At 39.4% G+C, this 14,149-nt stretch overlaps 1 protein-coding gene and 2 long non-coding RNA genes across 4 annotated transcripts in view; 1 reads left to right on the top strand and 2 right to left on the bottom strand.

Moving 5' to 3' along the window:
• LOC135302798 (uncharacterized) overlaps window positions 1–6,438 on the bottom strand; it is a 92,295-nt gene extending 85,857 nt beyond the window's left edge. The window contains exon 1 of the long non-coding RNA XR_010364363.1: window positions 6,338–6,438. This is a non-coding gene — a long non-coding RNA (uncharacterized LOC135302798). The remainder of the gene's footprint in view (window positions 1–6,337) is intronic.
• Window positions 1–14,149, top strand: part of DTNBP1 (dystrobrevin binding protein 1) — a 132,867-nt gene that overhangs the window by 6,332 nt on the left and 112,386 nt on the right. The window lies entirely within an intron of this gene.
• The window catches only part of LOC135302818 (uncharacterized), a 52,128-nt gene continuing 46,393 nt past the window's right edge, over window positions 8,415–14,149 (bottom strand). Inside the window, exons 4-6 of one of the 2 annotated variants that reach the window (XR_010364401.1) lie at window positions 11,901–12,181; window positions 10,391–10,451; window positions 8,415–9,890 (exon numbers count right to left, since the gene is read on the bottom strand). This is a non-coding gene — a long non-coding RNA (uncharacterized LOC135302818). The remainder of the gene's footprint in view (window positions 9,891–10,390; window positions 10,452–11,900; window positions 12,182–14,149) is intronic. The other variant, XR_010364400.1, reaches the window with a different exon arrangement.

Raw genomic sequence — 14,149 nt, 5'->3', positions numbered from 1 at the left:
CACTTCAGATTAACCCTACAAGTAGTCTGAGGACCATAATAAACCCCACAGCTTTCACCTGAGTGTTAATTTCTGCGTGACATTCTGCAAGCAAATAGAAGTTCACTTTTCCTGCTCCAAGCCAAGCAGAAGTCATTAGTTTCTCAGCAGGACACACCCAGAGTTCAGTGTCCCACTACTGAATCTGTACATCTGCTAGGTTGTTACAGTGTGAGCAAAGAGAGCATGCACTTGCCTTCAAAACACAAGAGAAATACACTCTTTTTGTCCCTGGGCAGAACTACTTGCTTCTCTGATAATCAGAAAAGGATAAATACTGCTTTTCCTCAGAGCAATTAGACAATGGAAAAAAAAAAAAAAACACTGGCAAATGGCCCGACAAAATTAATATGCATTTCAAGATATTAAGAATTAGATCTTTTTATTATGCCATGCAATTTCCCCTTTTTCTTTTCAGAAACAGATAACATCCTCACTTTAAACAACACACTTAAGTCAGTTTTGAGCATAAACTTATTGTTCTTTCCTCTTAGAACGAAGGGCAATAGGAGACAGGAAAATACAGGTATATAACCTTTACTGAGGAACATGCATTTGCTGTACACTCTTAACAAAAACGAGTGATTTCCCCAAATGTCTAACAACAGACACTGGACTGTACAAGACAATTACACATGCTTTAATCATGGAGAGCCCTCTGAATGTGCACATTTGACCTGAAGGCTACTAAGGAATGTTTAAAGGAAATATATGAGAGGCAAGATCAAGTAGATGAATGAACATTAAAGGGAAGAAGGGGGTCATATTTATGAAGTGCACAAAAGTTGCTCTAAGTATGACTTCAAATAGTATCACCTTTTTCCCCTACTTTCACAGAAGTAAAAGGGAATTTCTTTTGAATTTGTATGAAAGATGACACACCCATTATATCTTTGTTATGCAAAAAACCAGGTTTTGAGCAATACTCTGAAGTAACTTATTTCTCTTTTTCCAATTAAAAAGAATTAAAATGCCACATTTAATTTCTTGTAGGTAAAGGTGCATAAGCCATTGGAAAGTCAGGGCAGTCTGTTGGTGGGTGTAGAAAGTCCTAAAACTCTTTGCCTATGTTTAAGAGGCCCACCATCTTCCACAGATAATGCCAAGAATTTTTAAGAGGGCTCTCTATTGTCCTTGAGTTCAGGGGTTACTCGGAGCATTTTCCTATTCAGAGAAGATACTGCAAGCAACAGCAAAGGATGGCATCTTTGAAAAATGGTAGAGAGTCAGAGAATGTTCTCTCTGGATGACAATCATACTGCCATTTTCAAAGTTGGAAAAACCTCATAAAGTTCCTCCAAGCTTCCAGTTTTCACCCTTGGAATCTAATCAGCATGACTATTGGCAGCATGAGGGCTGCATCTGTGTCCTGGGATTAAGGCGGTCAGTAAGGCATCCAAATCGAGGAGACTGCTGTGTACAGCTGGTTACAGATGTGGGTTAGGTCTGGCAGGATTCACTAGTGCACAGCTGTACTGATCTGAGTACTAAATATTTACCCAGCTACAGCAAAATTATATCAGAGCACTATAACTCTAAAAAGTCTCTCAGAAAAGAAAGAAAGAAAGAAAGAAAGAAAGAAAGAAAGAAAGAAAGAAAGAAAGAAAGAAAGAAAGAAAGAAAGAAAGAAAGAAAGGCAAAAATACATTCCAGTAAACCTGAGTGCTTCAGTTGCCTCTAAGTTGACTACAAGCAACAAAACAGTTTGATGCAGTCTCACAACAAAAGGAGTTTGTGCAACCAAAGGCACCTTTTTTATTCTGATGTAGCATGGGCTAACCAAAGGTGACACACAGCTGGATCTGCTTGCCACTAGCAAAGAGGAATGGGCTGGAGATATGGTAATCAGTAGTAGCTTTGGCAGTAGGGGCCATGGAACAGTGAAGTTCAAGATCCTGACAATGTGAGGGAGGACAGCAGGAGAGTATTCAGGCGAGCAGACTTCAGTTTACTCAGGGGACCCTGAGTGGGTTCTGGTGGGAGGCAGTTCCCAAGGGCCAAGGATCTCTGTGAATTTGGTAGACCTCCAAGGACAGCATCCTTTAAACACATGAATGATCTCCCCTGAAATTCAGGAAGACAAACAGATTCTTCACAAGACTTTTGTTAAGCAGGGAGCTTGAGATGAAGCTTCAATGTGAAATGGCAGTGTATAGGAGGTGGAAGCAGGGACAGGCTATGAAGAATGAATTTAGAAATATTTTCTGGGCATGCAAGGACAACACTAGCAAAGCTAAAGCTTACTCAAAGTTGATACCTGTAAGGGGTATCAAGGGTGATAAGAACCCTTAGTATAAAAAACCAAACAGGGAAACTTGGGACCTTTGCTACCTGGGGTATGTGACAGTAAGCCCAAACATGGCTGAAATAATCAATGTTTTCTTTGCCTCTGTCCTCTCAAACAAGATTTCCCAGGCTTCAGTGTTTAGGGAAAAGTGTTCAAGAGTAGCAACTAACAGTAGAAAATGAGGATTACAAGGGGAAACAGGCATAAATGGAAACAAGAGAGTACCAGACTGGCTATAATGAAAATCTATTTTCCCCATAGGAACAATGGGTACCATGCTAGTCACAAAGGTTTTGCAGTCTTCAGCCTTGGAGTTTTCCAAGATTCAGCTTGTTAAATCCCTGAGCAATCTGTCCCGATTCCTCAGCTGGCCCTGCTTTGAGCAGGCTGTTGGACTGGAGACATCCTGTATTATTATATGATTTTTCTGAACATGACTACCAGGCTAGCCCCTGCCTGCAGCATGATGAACCCTGAAGAGTGCTTAAACTTGTTTCTTAAAATTTATTTTAGAAAATGAGAATACATTAACAGAACTTGCATGAAAAAATAAGAAGAGGCCAGATCACAGTATTGTATATACCCTTCAGAGCCATGCAGACAAGTAGTGTCCAAGGCACCCAGCCTGCTAGATGTTAAGGGAAATGTGAAACTAAGAACTCCCATGAAACAGCAAACAGCTGCTGTATCTACAAGGAAAGGAAAACAAATAATATGCAGCTTTTTATTGCTGTGGTATTCATGCTTTTATTTCCGCTCACAATAAATTTGGTAATATCAGCAAAATTTATTCTAGATTGCAAGGCTGTGCAAATCTCTGTATAAATCAAGTGTAGTGCTTGGACTCCTGGCAGCTGGCCAGAATAGCTCTCTGTGTAAATATGTTTGGCTATTTCTATATTAGCCACTCATGGCTATACCTCTCTCCTGGCCTATCAAGCCAGATTACCCTTTATTTTATGTTTCTCTGTGTGGGACAAAATCTAGCAGTGGAACAGCATTTACAGGCAATTTAATATTGAAATTATATGCACTGCAATTAAATAAGTGTCCAGTCTTCTGAACAAGGTCCATTTAGGAATGCCCTGCTGACTTTAGAAAAGGACTGTAGTTCCCAAGTTCCCAGTTGAAACAATAAATGAACTGTGTGAGTGGTTATGTTAGCTGGAGAAACAGAGGAGATTTGTGCAGTGACATAAATTAGGACTTAAAATTATCTCAACAGTTTACATAACATTTGCTGTGCACGAATCCATTGCATGTGGTGTTTAATATTGCATATATGCTTTGGCAGATCCAGTACAACTTTACAGTGAAGTAAGGACACAACAGATGACAACTCTCCACGAAGCAAGAAATGTGATAGCTGTATTCACATACTGCAGATGCAGTGAAATGAATCTAGGTTTATTACTTATTTATATATCTGCATGTGGGATTGTTTTTTCTGTTTCTCAGATTTTGGGTTGGGGTGGTTTTTTTGGTTTTGTTTTGGTTTTATACATGGGTCACTGTTGCCTAATAAGAACTCAATATTTGTAAAGTACTGAGTACTTGATGTTTTGGAGTCCAGTGCTTGTTGTTTCTTGCAACACAGCTGTACTAATAAGGAGTAAATTGAGTCAGTGATGCTGTTCAATTTAAAATAGGAAAGAGGATAACCTTGCAAATAAAATGGTATGCAAAAATGCATATGTGTTTTAGCCATGTAATTGTAACTCTGAATTGTAACTCTCTGCAGTCCTTATGACAGATTTTAAATATTTGAACTGAGGAACATAAAAATGTCCAATCACCCTACACAGAAATCTCTGGTTAGAAGACAGCATTGCCAGAGAGTATTTCAGAGCCCTCATAACACTTTGCTATATGTTTGCCAAGAGGAACTCAATGAAGAAGTTCAGTGAGCCAAACACTTGCAAAGGTTATCCCTTGATGAGAGGCACATTACAGATATAATTTTTGCTCTGTTCAATCATCCAAAACCATTTAAAGTCCCAAGATCTACAGTTCTGCTTTCTGCCACCCATACTGCCATTAGCAAAACCCACCCAAAAATTAGAAAACAAACCCCGAAAGTAAACAGCTACCTCCAGAGGACCTGGGTCAAGGTCCTTGTTGTCATCAAGTTGTGACTTTGTCCTGACTGCAAAGTGTCAGGGGAAAAAAGCTCTGTATGCAATCTATCCCTCCTGTATAGGAGGGATAGATTGCATACAGAGGAAGATGTGACTTCTGGAATTCCCAGAAGGTGCAGATATGACATACAGGGTTGTACTGGCCCCTTTGAGCTTTGTGTGCCATCAGTGATAACAGGGCTGTTTAAACACACTCTGCTGAAGAAATAAGCATAATTTTCTATTCAAGTGCTTCAAGAGCAAGCAGCCAGTCATCTGAGTGCTGAAGGAAGGAGTCTAGGGCTTAATTTCCAGGAAGGTTGTCTGTACAACAGCAGTTATGTCAGAGGAACAGTATCTAGTTTACACAACAAAATATCCTTGAACTATTAAGCTGCAGGCGAAGACTGCAAATCAAAATTAATTACAAGCATGTCTTGGCTGCATAGAGACAGAAATGCTGCAGCCCAATAGGGAAATAAGAAAAGTCAACTAGGGCACTTGTGAGCATTTAACAGGAACTTCTATTTTGAAATGTGTGGAGTACACCACTGTGAGGGTCAGCATTTAGCAACTTTCCCCTAATTTGGGGTACTTCTGGTACTGAGACCAAAATAAATTATTCACTTCTGTATTTTTTGAACATAAAACTAAAGGGCATTGTCATAGGTGAGGATGACAACTACCTTTTTTGTTTTAACCATCTTAACCTCATTTTGCCCCTGCTCTCACCCCCTGCTTCTTATTCAACCATGACTACATTTTGGGATTGGATAATCAAATAACTGGGATAAATTTTGCTGTGATTTTCCTTGGCACAGCATTTTAAGTGAAACCACTTGCTATTACAGACCCTGATAATGGCACCCCTAGGTACAATACCCTATTTCAGAAGATCTGTGTTAAACATTATGAATTCCCAAACAGTTACCTCCTCGGGAACAAAATCATTAAGCTGGGTAGCCTGACTTAATTAGACTTAAATGTCATCAGTGATTCACTCTGTTTTAATAAACTCATCTGTTTTCATGTCAGTTCTGTAATTTACACCATAAAAACCCAGTCATGTTGTTCCAATGTCTCAGGAGCACAGTTAGAAACTATCTGAAAATCTTTCAGAGCCGCACTCTTAAAAGTTTAATGACACTGTAGCAGATGCAGACAGTGTCAGTGCAGGTAAAGCCTTTTTGAGGAAAAGCATTACAGAGAGCTTTGTGGCTACTAGAAAATTTGGAGGAACAACACAACACAAAAAAAAAGGACACAAGTGCTTTGGAGGAGGAGCTGTTTTGAGAAATGTGCTTTGCCGTAAAGCTCTGAAAGTGAGCAGTGAGAAGAAAACATAAGAAAATAGGTGTTCATGTGAAACCCATTTGAAAATGGTAAGTATTAAAACTTGCCTGGCAGCTTAGCAGCTCCACCATCTTCCCTAATTCTTTTGGAAAAAAGTGCCAGAGGTGTGGGTCACAGCAAAAGAACAGCCCTTCTTTAACATAAATACTGTATTTGTCGTGACCTTTCACTATACTTGGACTTAAAAGCTGCCTCAGGAAATCTATGCAAAAGTATTACATGCATTCAGTCCTCTGGCAATTTAAAAATCAATATATACCTTACCAATATGCTACACTTTACACATGGGAGGGCAGGAAAGGACCTGTGGCAAGGATCTCACCTCCATGCACTGAACCCAGCAGTGCACAAATACCATCCTAAAGGGAATTTGAGCACTCTGCAGTGGATCTGCATGTGATAACCTCCAATGCACAAATTCTAGGAGCATGCTTTTGAACTCCCTAAAAGAGAGTCTATATGTTCCTCTTTGATGCTGGACAGAGGTCAAAACTAGATAAACAACTATAGGTTACCTAAGTCTCATAAGGTTGGTACTTACCACTGTGGTGGATCCAGTCTAGGAATAGCATTTGCCGGGTGGGAAGCCTGCCCCAATCTACTTCAAAGCACAGCTGGGAGTAAACAGGTATGCTAATGAAGAAATTACACATGCTACTCATTTACCAGCTCCCAGAGGAACATTAATAGCAGAAGTTGATTACACATGCAGAAGGAAGAAGGTCCTATAGCTGATCAAAGGCACATGTGGGTACAGCACTCCTTTCTGTGCTAGAAACAAGAAGGACAGGCTATATACAAACAAAATTATTCATAATGCATCTCCTGGTCAGATTATCAGGGGTAAAGGCTCACCCTAGCTGGTGATATTTCTAATTAGAGACTGAAAGACAGCACTTCACATAATCTGTGACTAAAGAAGAAAAAAAAACAATCAAGTGAACATACAAATACCCTACGTAGGTTTATTTTGTTTGTATGGGTTTTCTTCCTCTACAAATACTGAACAGATTTATGTGCATGAGATATATGCACACAGTTGGATATTGCTGAAAGTGTGTTTGCTTTCCATTTTGTTTGAAGCAGCTCCACTGGAAACAGGTTTATTTATTTACCTGGTATTTGACAAACTGTCTCTGACATCCAGCTATCAGGGGTTCATGCCCATGTTTCTCACTGGAAATTCCATTCTCCTAATTGTTGCTGTAAGCAGGACAACTCAAGAGGTGGTTTTGCCTCCAGGCTATGTCAGCTGGGTCTGGTATCAGCCATGTTTTATTACAACCTGTAAGACTGAGATCTCTTTGATTGTCTTTCACAAGACTTCAGTTTTCTTTTTTCTTGGTTTTTTTTTTCCACTTTCACATACACTCACACACAGAAGGTATATTTAAAGGAATATATTGATCTTAATGACCTCTCAAAATTTATCCTGGGGCTAATCAGAGGCTTGCTGTGTTGTGCTGGCTAAATCTATCATGGTATTGAATAATTCACAGCATGCCTTAAAGGCTCCAGACTAGGTGATTTACCCCCATATTAATGTGATGCTTTTGCATTTTAATAGGCTTATGTTAATGTTTTACAAAATGATAAAGCATTCTTCTGAACTCTCCAGTGACAAGGGATGATGGTATGAACCACATAATTCTAGCAAAGGACAGCCAATAACATCAGATTTATGAGTGTTGCTACAGCATCTGTCGTAAGCTTGAGCCAGACCAAACCATTTTGTTGAGACTTACCCCTATTCTGACTGCACAAGTGGCTTTTCCCAACCTGTCTGACACTTTAATGGAAGTAGTCAGGCACAGGAGAAAAGGCAGGGCATTCTGAAAGCAGAACTAACCTTTCCAAAACTGTTGTAGCACAGAGGCTTTTATATCTTTTGAGAAAAGACCTAGAGGAGAACAAGAGGGATTTCATTGCTCTGAGGCTGGAATTTCAGAGAGCAGTGCTCACTAGTGGGGTAATATTTTTCCATTTGAAAGGGAGACAGGCTGTCAGCAGAGCTCAGTGTGTTAGGCATATGTTGGGTGCTGAGAATTGTGAAATGCAGGTCAGGTGATGAGAACACTCACACTGCTTCCCTCCAGCTGTATGGCACCTTTATATCTCAGCTGCTCAAAAGATCACAGGAGTGCTTTCTCCAGCCTCTCAAGAGAAAAAATGAATTACATTTATCTCTTAAAACCTGCTTATGTGAGAAGGGAGTTGAGGGTGGCGGAGAAGCCACAACATCTCTTCAATAGCTGCTTGTAGTGGCATCCTTGTTCCAACATAGGATGGAAACAAAAGGGAAAAATTCTCCAGCCCTGGGACTTCTGGTAGATGACAAGGTGGAAAATGAACTCCAGTTCTGATAAATGCAAACTAATATATAGGAGAGGGTGGGGGAGCAGGCTTACCCTGCTGACACCAGTCAACTCAAGCCTTTGAGAAGGGGACTGGCTGGAAGGTTGCATGGAAGATGGTGGCTTCCCATCTTCATATAAGGAAATGGTAGAGAAGAGGGAAAGAAAATGAAAAAAAAGACAGAGAAATGGGAATAGGGAGTGAACAACAGTACAGAAACTTAACATAAAGCAAAGTGTGCAATATTATCTGGAGTGGTGTACCATATCTGACCACTGACAGGCAAAACAATTGTATTTATTGATTTAAAAAACAGGTTTTTGCTGCAAAAGGCAAAAAAATTCGTACACGAGTTCATGTTTCATAATTCCTCTGACAGAAAAAAAGGGGAAACACTTAACAGAGAAAGCCATCTAGAAATGCTAAGATATTGAACGCTCAGGTGCTCACCTATCAAACAAAAAATTCATTTTTAGCATGTGGTTTGCAGCAAAGACCCAAGCCTTCACCTCACATACTCCAACCCAGTTCTTCAAATGCCATGATGTAGAAGCCATCTCTACCACAATGAATATGCAATGCACTGTGGAACATCTGCTGTTGGTTTTTAAATGGACTGCCAGCAATTACGAAATACACCTGGGAAGTGCGAAACCCAGGTTTTCATTCAGTGTTAATTTAGATAACCATGTTAGCCTCTGGCTTACTGGCTGCTCTGAGGTGGGGCTGCTTATTTCCAGACAATTCGGTCTGCACCTGAAAGATTTTAATGACAGCTGGACGGTTTTGTTAAGATTGTCAAAGTTAACAACCAAAGCAAAAGTATTCACTACTTCTTCTGGACAATTTCAAAAGATAATACAGAATTACTTTTCACACCATATGCAATTGAACTGTGGAGACTGTGGGTACAGTTCAGAAAATGACACAAGAAGTGACTGAACATATAAAAGGATAACAATACCATCTGGAATTTAAATTGTTGCTGTTAATACAGAAGCTGGAAGAAACACTAAGCTGCATGCTTGATTTTAAGCCAATCTTAGCTACTTGGTATTAGTAGCAGATTATCCTACCACTGCTTAATTTAGGGTCTCAGGAATCTGTATTGGAGCATCTGCTGCAGTCAGTCAGGGAACTGAAGTCATGTTGGTATTTATGTTCTTCTCTACCCATAGCACGTGCAAAACTTGAAAACAATCTGTGAGAATTAAGCCATGCATGTGGCTGATGAGAACATTGTTACATACACGCCTCAGATTAAATACCTACATTTGAAAATGTTGGCCCTAACACACATCTACCACTGTAATGAAGAACCCGTAAGACCATTCAGGTGCAATGACATCCTGAATCACAGAAAAGAAGCAAAAGCAAACTCAGTAGAGGTCCTATTCACCTCCCTGAGTGTGGAGTAGAGCAGACAGGGCAGCTGATGTGCCTTCCCAGGCAGTTTCTTTGAACACTGTACTAGAGCATTTTCCTTTTTTTGCAACTGTTACCTCATGTTCAGCGTGTGATCTACAACATCTGCCAGATCCTTTTCTGAAGAGCTGTTACTAATGTTGAAATCTATCCTGTGCTTGTGTAGCTCCTTCTTCTTGTGTGAGAACAGAACCTTTATTCATCTTTACTCAAACACATCCCACACTTTCATGTCACTCAGTGTTTTGTCGTGACCTCTCCAAATTCTCATCTTCCCTCTCAGTTCTTTGTGGTCTCTCTTAGCACTGTGTTATCTGCAAATGGAATAAATGCAGTTTCTATCTTAGTGTAAAGGTCCATGACAAAATCATCTACATCAATATGGACACCTTATAAATGCAAAGACAAACTAAAAATCTTCAAAGTTGAGTCACCATTTTCTTAGCAATTGCTGTCAAACCAGCTCAAACTTGAAATCTAGAAACATAGGTTTTTTCATTATTTTGCGTGTTAAGCTCTTTTTTGTTGCAGTTAAAAATCAAGCATTCACTTCATTCTAAAGTAAAACTGAGTTAATATCAGGAGCAAATGACATGTATTTCTCTTTGAGACTAGTCAATTTAAACACCAGTCACACAAAAACAGATTTACAGCAGAAATTGGTTGCTTTCTCAGAATAAATTAAGCAGAAAGCCTGTTATTTCCTTACTTAATCTTCTGCATACAACATATGTATTGTAAATATAACCCATGACTTTCAGGTAAGCAGAATTTAAATGCATCCATATTTTGCAAAAGTATCCTTAAAACTTACTTTCAAGACACAGATTGTTCTGGTGCAGGAATCATTTGGCAGTGGATTAGATAATAAGAGTCTGCAATGGAGAAGCAATTTTAGTCCATAGTTCAAAGACTTTTTTTTTTTTTCTAATACCAAACTTTAGGGAAGTAGCTCTTCTCCTCATGGTAAATACACTTGACTTTGGAAATAAATTATTTCTCTACACTTATACAGCAAATTACAAATCCTCTCCACCAAGCTGGATAGAAAGAATGTTATATGTTTTAGATAGAGTTTCATAAATTAGTAGAACAGCAACCATCATTCTGAAAGAAAAGTCAGAAAAATGGGAGTTTAAGAATACAAGCAAAAAGCCATCTTACTGGACCTTGTGTTCCTCACTCTTAAGAACATGAGTAAGAATTTCTTTCTGTTCTGTCTTTGCAAGTTCTCTTCAAGTAAGAATATACTGTAAGAATATATTTGGTGTCTCTGTACTCTTGCAGGATTTCTAGAATTTTATTTCAGCATTACAAGACTTAAATGAGAGATGCTGTATAAGTGGAAAGTATGATAACAATAATTTTTGTTTTAATACCTCAACAATGATGACCTAATACTATTCTGCACTCAATTTCTTAGCTGAAGCACTTGGTAACCCTGTTCAATCATCTATATAGTAAAATTCCTTATTTACAAAAATAAAACATATCCAGATTAAATTTTCTCCCTTGAAACAAAAACAAACAATTTTCACTGTGGCTCTTCAACACTTTGCAGAAATATAACCAAGCAGATGTCAAGAAATGTTGAGAAGCATCTGAAGAAGCTACTAAAGTTATGAGTGGGTTTGTGTAGTTTTAAATTTTGCATAGTTTCCATTCTGAGTGGCAACAGAGTGGAGAATTATTCATGTTGCATGGATTATGTTATAACCAATCTATTTTCCACAGGGTCTTCCAAAGTAAAAGATTACTTAATTTAACACTTTATGTAAAATAAAGCCTAAAATAGGATCACCAGCTACTGCAATTATACTGCCCCATCATGAGCAATGGTTGCTTGAGAACCTGAGGAGACCTTGTTCCACAGCATTACAGAGCAGAAGGCCTTTTAGCTCTAATAGCCTTGGACAGCTGTGCTGGTCAGGTCTGTACACTCTATCTTGCACAGAGGAGCTTAAGTTATGCCTGGTGTCTTTTAAGTCTTACCACAAAGCAAAACATCAAAGATAGTGGTTTTTAACACTCTGAGTTGTCACTTCAGGGCAGGGACTATTTTTGTGTTTATAGGACATCTAATAAAACAGGGCCATAATTGGATTAAAAGGCCAAAGAATTTTCAAAATCAAAATAATAAAAGCCAGCTGCTTTAGTAATGTGCTTCACAGAACCAGTCTACAGACCCTAAAGAACCTGGCTAGAATGGCTGAGCCAATAGAGAGCAGGTGATAATTGACTTCTTATGTATGCCAAGTTCACACTAGGACTTAGAGCAAATCTTCTTGCTGCAGCTTTAGCTCAGTATTCCTTTACTTAATCACCATGGACAGAGAACGGATCATCCTTTTTCTTTCTGAAGCAGCCTTTTATGCTCTTGAGGACTGTTAATTCAAGTGTGTTCAGTCTTCAGTTGCTTGCTCTCAGACATAGCAATTCACTTGGTCTTTCTTTGAAGGTCATGTGTTGTAGACTTGTGCTTATTCTCATTTCTATCCCTCAACAGACTTGTAAGTGTTCATCTTTTCCTTGAAGTGCAATGCTCTCTTCTTAATCTAGCAGGAATATTGCAGCACACTGTTACGTATAGAAGGTTTCCAGAAAGCTGATAAAATACATTCTGTTAAAAGTTGAGCAGCAAAAGAAAAGCTAGAGAAGTGATAGTACTTAGCAATGGCTAGAGTACTGTTTACTAATGTTAACAGAGTAATAGGGGTATAGAATCATAACATTTTTAAGGTTGGAAAATCTCCCTAAGATCATTGAATTCAACCATTAACCCAGCATTGCCAAGTCCACCACTGGACTTGTCCAGTGTCCCCAAGTGCCAGATCTACATGTCCTTCACATACCTCCAGGGATGGTGACTCCACCATTTCCCTGGCCATCTTGTTCCTATGCTTCACCACCTTTCCCCTGAAGAAATTTTTCCTGATGTCTAATCTAAACATGCTCTTGCACAACTTGAGGCCATTTCCTCTCTGTCACTTGTTACCTGGGAGAAGAGACCCCCAGCTCACTACAGCCTCCTTTCAGGTGATTGTAGAGAGTGATAAGGTCCTCCCTGAGCCTCCTTTCCTCCAGGTTAAATAATCCAAGCTCCCTCAGCTGTTCCTCATAGGACTTGTGTTCCAGACCCTTCCCCAGCTCTGTCGCCCTTCTCTGGACACACTCCAGCCCCTCAGTGTCTTTCTTGGGGTGAGGGGCCCAAAACTAAACACAGGATTTGAGGTGTGGCCTCACCAGTGCTGAGTAGAGAGGGACAATCACTGCCCTGCTCCTGCTGGACACACTATTGCTGGTACAGGCCAGGGTGCCATTGGATTTATTGGACACATGGGCACACGCTGGCTCTTCTTCAGCCAGCTGTCGACCTGCACCCCCAGGTAATTTTCTGCCAAGGATCAGCATGCTGGTGTGAGAACTGCCAGGTTAACACTCTGTCTGCTCTGAATAATTTCAAGCCTCCTGGGGGCAGTAAAGATAAGAAACCAACACTCCTACTCTAAAAGCAGACTCCAGCCAATTCAGTTTAATAGGTAGATCTCATCTCTCCAGTGCTGCATCAGTACTCAGCATAATGAAATGAGTCATGCTGTCACCTCTGCCTACTTCTAATGCTGTCACCCAACTGCAACAGCTTAGGTAGCTCAGAAAAGTCTCTTTCTGCTTTTTTCCTAAATTTAACCATCTTGGAATCGCTCTGCTATGGGAAAAGAGTACAAACTGAAGGCTTCCTAGCAATATTTCAGTGAATAAAAGAGGGAATTATGGTTATTTCCAAAAGAAGAAAATGTGATACAAGTTTAATGAGATAAAATGAGTCCTGAGATTAAATAAAAATCTGTTCCAGAGAGACTACAAGTCATTTTATAAATAATATATCTACTGGACAAGTTAATACAGCAGAAGATGTCTGAGGAGAGGAAAGAACAGAAGACTGAGATTGGTTTGCCGACATTTGAAAAAAAAAAAAAAACAACAGTGTCATAGTGAAAAGACAGCAAGACAGTCTGCTTTAAAATATGTAATCAGTGCATTTTTGTTTGTTGATGATAGTGAGGTAAGTGGACAGCCAAGCTCACATTGGCACAAGTGACTGTGAAGTGATCAATACGTAACATATCTAAGGCAGAGCAAGGAGAAGGGCAAGATGTAATTAAGAAGATAAAGAACACGAATAGTAATGCTTTTCACACCTGGTGAGCAAGCACTCATTGTTGACATAGTGTGATGGCTACAGATGGCACCTGGAGTAGGAAATGTGTGAGAGGTAGTGGCAAAATACAAGCATTTGTAGGACTCTTGTGAAGAAGACCTGATTTTCAAAAGTGCTTTCATGCCAGGAGTATTTAACCCTATAAGTCAATCGGAGAGGGTGGGAGAGAAATTTTGTTCTTTAATTACAAATATGTTAATGATAGCAAAAGGGAACTCACTAGTTATTTAATCAGGTGGCCATTGATCTACTATAAGGGTTTACTTTGAGATTGGTAGGTAGTTCTCTTGTCTTAAACATTAATTGGCAGTAAATTTCAATTTGTCTCATAATTTACTTCAAAATTTCGGTAGA

Source organism: Passer domesticus, chromosome 1, assembly GCF_036417665.1.
Source record: "Passer domesticus isolate bPasDom1 chromosome 1, bPasDom1.hap1, whole genome shotgun sequence".
Classification (NCBI taxonomy): domain Eukaryota; kingdom Metazoa; phylum Chordata; class Aves; order Passeriformes; family Passeridae; genus Passer; species Passer domesticus.
Note: the sequence above shows the minus strand (reverse complement) of the source record. Positions and strands in the feature narration are given on the sequence as shown.